This window comes from Dipodomys merriami, unplaced genomic scaffold, assembly GCF_024711535.1.
Source record: "Dipodomys merriami isolate MVZ:Mamm:240054 unplaced genomic scaffold, mDipMer1.0.p SCAF_217, whole genome shotgun sequence".
In the NCBI taxonomy this organism is placed as follows: domain Eukaryota; kingdom Metazoa; phylum Chordata; class Mammalia; order Rodentia; family Heteromyidae; genus Dipodomys; species Dipodomys merriami.
This window is the reverse complement of record NW_027203571.1, coordinates 1,362,835-1,371,514: the sequence shown is the minus strand read 5'-3', so window position 1 is coordinate 1,371,514 and position 8,680 is coordinate 1,362,835.

Sequence of the window (8,680 nt, the reverse complement as noted above, 5' to 3'; positions counted from 1 at the left end):
CACGAGGGGACAAGTTCAAGGGTGGCTTTGAGCCACCACCCTCACAATTCACCTTCCTGAGTTAGGATTATAGGCCTGACCATCGGTAGGTTCTTAGCTCATCTCGTACATTTGGAGGAAGTATATTTGCTAGAAAGGTTGTTTTAGATATGTCCTTTTAACACTTTAAATTTGTTGTTCTCTGAGTAAGGGAATCTACAGACCTCAGAGCACATCTTGGCTTTCTCTCTCAATATTTAGTTTCTGTGAAAGACTCGTCTCTGAAAGGCCTAAGTGTTTAAGGCTTCAGGTGCTTTATAGGTTTCCAGACATATCCAGGGCTTGTTCTTTTTCATCTTTCAATGACAGCTCTAATTTCCTCCCTTAGTCATGGTCTATTGACCCCTTTGACTCTGGCATAAATGAGGGAAGACAGGCAGGGCTGTTGTGTTGCTATGGAAAGCAGACAGAGCTGCCTTGTTGCTGAGAAAAACAGGCAGGCCTGTCTTGTTACATAGTTTCATTTTATTCCCCAATGTTGGTAAATAAAACCTCCGGATTGGACTTCAGGAGCTGCCCATGATCATTGCTCCATTCCTTTTCCCTGCTCGTACCATACTGCCTTTCTATTTAAATTCATTTTTACTTTTAATTTTTCTTAGAAACAAAGAGGCAATTAAAAAATCTATATGTAATGTTAATTTTTATTCTTGAATTACTAAAATACATGAAGAACATGTCCATTAAAGCTGCATAAAATGGCAGATGGCGTGAGCTTGATCACTGTCCCTCTATTCTGTCTCTCTTGCTCTATCCTGGGGTGACCACTGCGACTAGTTAGCTTTGTATCCCTGCATCTAAAACAAATGTGCACAAAGTTCAGGCTATTAAAAAGAGACTTGCCCACAGCTATCCATGTCCCTCAAACTGCTATCTTAGTAAGAGGTTAAATTTCCATTCACACTATGGAGATTCAAACGTCTACCCTCAGGTTCACAGACCTGAGTCAAGTCTGTGCTGGAACCAGGACTGAAGGTGGTAACTTATTGTTTACTAAGGGAGAAGTCTGCAATAGCTAGAAATCTGCATTTTGCCTTTCCCACTAAGTCACAGTATCAGGTATGAGGACCAAGGAGTTACACAGGCCTTTTAGAAGTTAATAGACTTTGGGTTTTAACTTTTGTAATTCCAAGATTCTCTTCAGATTAAATATTGGGCCTGCACAACAGCAGCCACGAGAAAGTGATGTCCAGAACTTGTGTAAGTGTCTGAGACTATTTGAATTTGTTTTTACTGAATTGTTTTTTTTTTCTAAAATCCACACCTATGGCCAAATAGGGTGTAGAAAAACAAGGCCATTTCCACCAAACCAGATTGTTGGTGTTCAAGACCTAACTTGAGTCCACTCCATTTGATGCAATGCTGTTCAAAGGAACTTTCATTCTATGAGGAGTAAAACATTGCACATCTGTCAGAGATAGACATTAACAGATATCCTTGACTTTTAACATTATAGGTGGTATTTGAGCCAGATGATGGTGGCATATACCTGTAATCCTGGCTACTCAGCATTCTAGTTTGAAGCCACCCAGGTCCAGAATGTCTGTGAGAATTTTATCTCCAATTAACCACCAATAAGCCCAAAGTAGAGTTGTGGTTCAAGTGGTAGAGCAATAGTCTTGGACACAAAATCCCAGAAACAGCACCCAGGCCCTCAGTTGAAGTGCCAGGAAAGGCTAGCAAACACATACCAAAAATGTGGTATTTGCAACCAAAGAATAAATTTTAATTTGATCTCTTTTTAGCCAATTTAATGTCTGAGCTCTTGATCTGCAAGCCTCTTGGCCACTCTACTCTTGGAGAACAACAATTATTCAAGTGTAAAAGAAGGATCTAGAATGATTCTCCATTAGAGATGCTGATGTTTGAAAGACTATGCGAAAAAAATACTTCAGTCTCTAAAAGAATATAGCACTCACAGTGGAACCTCTGAATTTGTTAATTGATGGTCAGTATCTAGGCTTGAACTCAGAAGCTGGGCTTTGTCCCTCAAGGCTAGCATTCTACCACTTGAGACACATCTCCACCTCTAGTCTTTTTGGCAATCAATTGAAGTAAGAGTCCCATGAATTTTTCTATCTGAGCTAGCTTTGAATAATGATGCTCAGATCTGAGCCTCCTGAGTAGCTAGGATTACAGGCTTGAGCCTCTGATGGCTAATTGAAATTTAATGGAACCTAATACCAGAGATGTTAGTTAAGACATTTACATCCACCACAAAAGTCCAAGTTAATTTCAGCTTTGGTTTCTCCAACACACTTAAGAGAAAGATAAGTAGAGATCTACCATTAAACCTTAATAGTAGAATTTAAATATTCTTGGATTATTTGATTTTTTTTATTTAATTTTATTTTATTTGTGAACATACAGTACAGAGGAGTTACAATTACATGGGCAGGATAATGCGTACATTTCTTACCAAGCATTGTAGCCTCCTCCTTTGTTTACCCTTCACATCCCTTCCCAGCCTCCCCCCTGACCCCCAATCCCAATCCTTCTCCTTCCTCCCCCTTTCCCCCCCTCCGCACTGACGTTGTAAAGCTCTTTTTGGACATGACATCTTGTACTTCCCATTGTTGCAACAGGTCCAACAGTATCCTTAAACAACTGGTTTTTCCCCATCTCCTCCACAAGTAATAATGACATCAGATATAGTGAAAGCAGGGGTTATACTGTGGGGGAGGGACATACAAAGCAACAAAGAGATAATCTTATAAATGCATTAGAAACACATGCATGAAAGAAAAAAAAAAACATTAAAATACACAGCTAAGGGTTCATTTTCCTGACCTCACATTATCTGACCTTTTCCGCTTGACTCATACATATACTAGATATTACAAATAAGGGAAACCATGGGACCTATGCTTCTTTGGGCCTGGCTTACTTCACTTAATATAATTTTTTCCAAACCTTTCCATTTCCTAACAAATGGGGAAATGTCATTCTTTCTGATGGAGGCATAGAATTCCATTGTGTATATTTACCACATTTTCTTGATCCATTCATCTACTGAGGGGCATCTGGGTTGGTTCCATATCTTAGCTATGGTAAATAATGCTGCAATAAACATGGTTGTGCTGGTAGCTTTAGTGTGGTCTTGTTTGTAAACATTTGGGTAAATGCCCAAAAGTGGGATTGCTGGGTCATAGGGGAGTTCTATGTGAAGTCTTTTCAGGAACCTCCATACTGCTTTCCAAAGTGGTTGAACAAGTTTACATTCCCACCAACAATGAAGTAAGGTTCCTTTCTGTCCACATCCCCTCCAGCATCTGTTGTTGTTAGAGTTCTTGATTTTTGCCATTCTAACTGGAGTGAGGTGATATCTTAATGTTGTTTTGATTTGCATTTCTTTTATGGCTAGGGATGTTGAGCATTTCTTCATGTGTCTATGAACCATCCTTCTTTCTTCTTCAGAGAAGTTTCTCTTTAAGTCTTTCGCCCACTTATTTATTGGGCAGTTGTTTCTTTCAGGATTTGTTGTTGGGGGATTTAATTTTTTGAGTTCCAAGTATATTTTAGGTATGAAACCCTTGTCCATTGTATGGATAGTAAAGATCTTCTCCCAATCCGTGGGCTTTCTATTGATCTTGCTAGCTATGTCATTTGCCCTGAAGAAGCTCTGCAACTTTATGCAATCCCATTTGTCCAACCTTTCTTTGATCTGTTGTGTTTCCGGGTCTCTATTCAGAAAATTTCGGCCTGAGCCAAGGAGACCTAGGGTTTCTTCTATTCCATCCTGTAATGTTTTCAGAGTGTCTGCTTTGAGTTCAAGTTCTTTGATACATTTGGAGTTGATTCTGGTGCAGGGTGATATATAAGGATCTAGCTTTAGTTTTCTACATGTAGTTCACCAATTTTGCCAGCACCATTTACTGAAGAGGTTGCCTTTATTCCATTCTAATGTTTTAGCTCCCTTATAGAAGATTAGATGGCTATAGGTCTGTAGGTTCATTTCTGGGTTTTCAATTCTATTCCATTGGTCCTGAGGTCTGTTCTTATGCCAATATCAGGCTGTTTTGATTACTATGGCTTTATAGTAGAGTTTGAAGTTTGGTATTGATATTCCTCCAGCAGTGTTCTTTCCATTGAGGAGAGTTTTTGTTATTCGGGGTCTTTTATTGTTCCATGTGAATTTTTGGATTGCCTCCTCTATTTCCTTGAAGAATGAGGATGGAATATTGATAGGTATCGCGTTGAATTTGTAGATAGCCTTGGGAAGTATTGCCATTTTCACGATGTTAATCTTTCCAATCCAGGAGCATGGGAGGTTTTGCCATTTTTTAAGTTCTGTGTTGATTTCCTTTTTTAAGATTTTAAAGTTTTCATCATAGAGGTCCTTCACTTCTTTACTTAAGTTAATTCCTAGGTATTTTATTTTTTGTGGGGCTATTACAAATGGAGTTGCTTTGCTAATTTCAGCCACACTTTTCTCATTGTTGGCATACAGAAAAGCCATTGATTTTGGGGGGTTAATTTTATAACCTGCTACTTTGCCAAAGTTTTGAATTAGTTTGAGTAATTTGGGAGTGGAGTCTATGGGATTCTTTAAATACAAGATCATGTCATCTGCAAAGAGGGAGGGTTTTATTTCTTCTTTCCCTTTTTGGATCCCCTTTATGTCTTCATATTTTCTTATTGCTGTAGCTAGGCATTCTAATACTAGATTGAAGAGAAGTGGAGAGAGTGGGCATCCTTGTCTTGTTCCTGAGTTAAGAGGAAATGGCTTTAGTTTTTCACCATTGAGTTGTTTTATTTTTTTTTAATTGTGAGAATACCACACAAAGGAGTTACAACTACATGGGCAAGATCTTGGTTTATTTTGAGTCCTGCTAAATCCTAGATGTCCAGAGACAAATCCCAAAATACAAGGGTTAGGAGGTCAGAGACAGGAGAGTTCCCTGAAATTGCATTAAAGTTAATATTAACAATAATATCATTTATTTAACTACCAATCTAACAAATACACTTAATATAATTTTTTCCAAGCTTTTCCAATTCCGAACAAATGTAGCAATGTCATCACTTCTGATGGAGGCATAGAATTCCATTGTGTATATATACCACATTTTCTTGATCCATTCATCTACTGAGAGGCATCTGGGTTGGTTCCATATCTTACTTATGGTAAATAATGCTACAATAATAAACAATGTCGTGCTGGTAGCTTTAGTGTGGTCTTGTTTGTGATTATTTGGGTCAGTGCCCAAAAGTGGGATTGCTGGGAAATATGGGAACTCTATGTGGAATCTTTTGAAGAACCTCCATATTGCTTTCCAAAGTGGTTGAACAATTTTACACTCCCACCAACAATGTAGTAATGTTCACTTCTCTTCGCATCCCCTCAAGCGTCTGTTGTTATTAGAGTTCTTGATTATTGCCATTCTAACTGGGGTGAGGTTGTATCTCTATGTTGTTTTGATTTGCATATTTTTATGGCTAGAGAGGTTGAGCATTTCTTCATGTGTCTATTGGCAATTCTTTTTCCTCTTCAGAAAAGTTTCTCTGTAAGTCTTTAGCCCACTAATTTATTGGGCAGTTGTTTCTTTGGAGATTTGTTATTGGGGGATTTAATTTTTTGAGTTCCAGGGTATATTTTTGATATGAGGCCCTTGTCCATTGTATGGCTAGTGAAGATCTTCTGCCAATATGTGGGCTCTCTATTGACCTTACAAGTAAGGTGCTTGGCCATGCAGAAAGTCTGAAATTTTGTGCAATCCCATTTTTTTCAAACATTCGTTTATTTGTTGTGTTTCTGGGTCTCAATTAAGAAAATTTCACCCTGTGCTAAGGAGACCTAGGGTTTCTCCTATTCCATCCTGTAATGTTTTCAGATTGTCTGCTTTGACTCCGAGGTCTTTGATCTATTTGGAGTTGATTCTGGTGCAGAATTATATATAAGAATCTAGCTTTCATTTGCTACAAGTAGTTAACCCATTTTGTCAGCACCATATACTAAAGAGGTTGTCTTTCTTCCATTCTATTTTTTTGAGCTCCGTTATCCAAGATTAGTTGGCTATAAGTCTGTGTGTTCATTTCTGGGTTTTTAATTCTGTTCCATTGGTCCTGAGGTTTGTTCTTGTGCCAGTACAATGCTGTTTTGATTACTATGGCTTTGTAGTAGAGTTTGATAATTGGTATTGATATTCCTCCAGCCCTGTTCTTTCTGTTAAGGATTGTTTTTGCTATTCGGGGTCTTTTACTGTACCATATGTATTTTTGGATTGCCTCTTCTAATTCCTTTAAAGAATGAGGTTGGAATATTAATAGGTATTGCATTGAATTTGGAGATAGCCTTCGGAAGTATGGCCAGTTTCATGATGTTAGTCTTTCCAAACCAGGAGCATGGGAGGTTTTGCCACTTTCTAACTTCTGTTTTGATTTCATTTTTCAGGTTTTCAAATTTTTCATCATAGATGTCCTTCACTTCTTTGGTTAAGTTAATTCCTAGGTATTTTATTTTTTGTGGGGCTATTACGAATGGAGTTGCTTTCTTAATTTCAGCCTCACTTTTTTCATTGTTGGCATACAGAAATGACATTGTTTTTTTTTTAATTGTATTTTATTTTATTTGAGAACATACTGTACAGGGGGGCTACAATTACATGGGCAGGATAATGCATCCATTTCTTACCAAGCATTGCAGCCTCCTCCTTTGTTTACCCTTCACTTCCCTTCCCCGCCTCCCCCCTCCCCCCACCCAATTTTACCCCCCTCCCCCACCCAATTATACCCCCCTCCCCCCCCCACCGACATTGTAAAGCAGGTTTTGACATGACATTTTGTACTTCTCATTGTTGCAACAGGTCCACCTGAATCCTTAAACGACTTGTTTGTCCCCATCTCTTCCACATGTTATACTGACATCAAATATAGTGAAAGCGGGGGTTACACTGTGGGGGAGGGACATACAAAGCAACAAAGAAATAATCTTATAAATGCGTTAGAAACACATGCATGAAAGAAACGAAAACATTAAAGTACATATTTAAGGGTTCATTTTCCTAACATCACATTATCTGACCTTTTCCGCTTGACTCATACCTATACTAGATATTGCAAATAAGGGAAACCATGGGACCTATGCTTCTTTGGGCCTGGCTTACTTCACTTAATATAATTTTTTCCAAACCTTTCCATTTCCTAACAAATGGGGAAATGTCATTCTTTCTGATGGAGGCATAGAATTCCATTGTGTATATATACCACATTTTCTTGATCCATTCATCTACTGAGGGGCATCTGGGTTGGTTCCATATCTTAGCTATGGTAAATAATGCTGCAATAAACATGGTTGTGCTGGTAGCTTTAGTGTGGTCTTGTTTGTAAACATTTGGGTAAATGCCCAAAAGTGGGATTGCTGGATCATAGGGGAGATCTATGTGAAGTCTTCTGAGGAACCTCCATACTGCTTTCCAAAGTGGTTGAACAAGTTTACATTCCCACCAACAATGAAGTAAGGTTCCTTTCTGTCCACATCCCCTCCAGCATCTGTTGTTGTTAGAGTTCTTGATTTTTGCTGTTCTAACTGGAGTGAGGTGATATCTCAATGTTGTTTTGATTTGCATTTCTTTTATGGCTAGGGATGTTGAACATTTCTTCATGTGTCTATTGGCCATCCTTGTTTCTTCTTCAGAGAAGCTTCTCTTTAAGTCTTTCGCCCACTTATTTATTGGGCAGTTGATTCTTTGAGGATTTGTTGTTGGGTGGTTTAATTTTTTGAGTTCCAAGTATATTTTAGATATGAGACTCTTGTCCGTTGTATGGCTAGTAAAGATCTTCTCCCAATCGGTGGGCTTTCTATTGATCTTGCCAGCTATGTCATTTGCCCTGCAGAAGCTCTGCAATCTTATGCAATCCCATTATTCTAACCTTTCTTTGATTTGTTGTGCTTCCGGGTCTCTATTCAGAAAATTTCGACCTGAGCCAAGGAGACCTAGGGTTTCTCCTATTCCATCCTGTAATGTTTTCAGAGTGTCTGCTTTGAGTTCAAGGTCTTTGATCCATTTGGAGTTGATTCTGGTACAGGGTGATATATAAGGATCTAGCTTTAGTTTTCTACATGTAGTTAACCAATTTTGCCAGCACCATTTACTGAAGAGGCTGTCTTTCTTCCATTCTATTGTTTTAGCTTCCTTATCGAAGATTAGATGGCTATAGGTCTGTAGGTTCATTTCTGGGTTTTCAATTCTATTCCATTGGTCTTGAGGTCTGTTCTTATGCCAATACCAAGCTGTTTTGATTACTATGGCTTTATAGTAGAGTTTGAAATTTGGTATTGATATTCCTCCAGCAGTGTTCTTTCCGTTGAGGAGCGTTTTTGCTATTCGGGGTCTTTTATTGTTCCATATGAATTTTTGGATTGCCTCCTCTATTTCCTTGAAGAATGAGGGTGGAATTTTGATAGGTATCGCGTTGAATTTGTAGATAGCCTTGGGAAGTATTGCCATTTTCACGATGTTAATCTTGCCAATCCAGGAGCATGGGAGGTTTTGCCATTTTTTAAGTTCTGTGTTGATTTCCTTTTTCAAGATTTTAAAGCTTTCATCATAGAGGTCCTTCACTTCTTTGGTTAAGTTAATTCCTAGGTATTTTATTTTTTGTGGGGCTATTACAAATGGAGTTGCTTTGCTAATTTCAG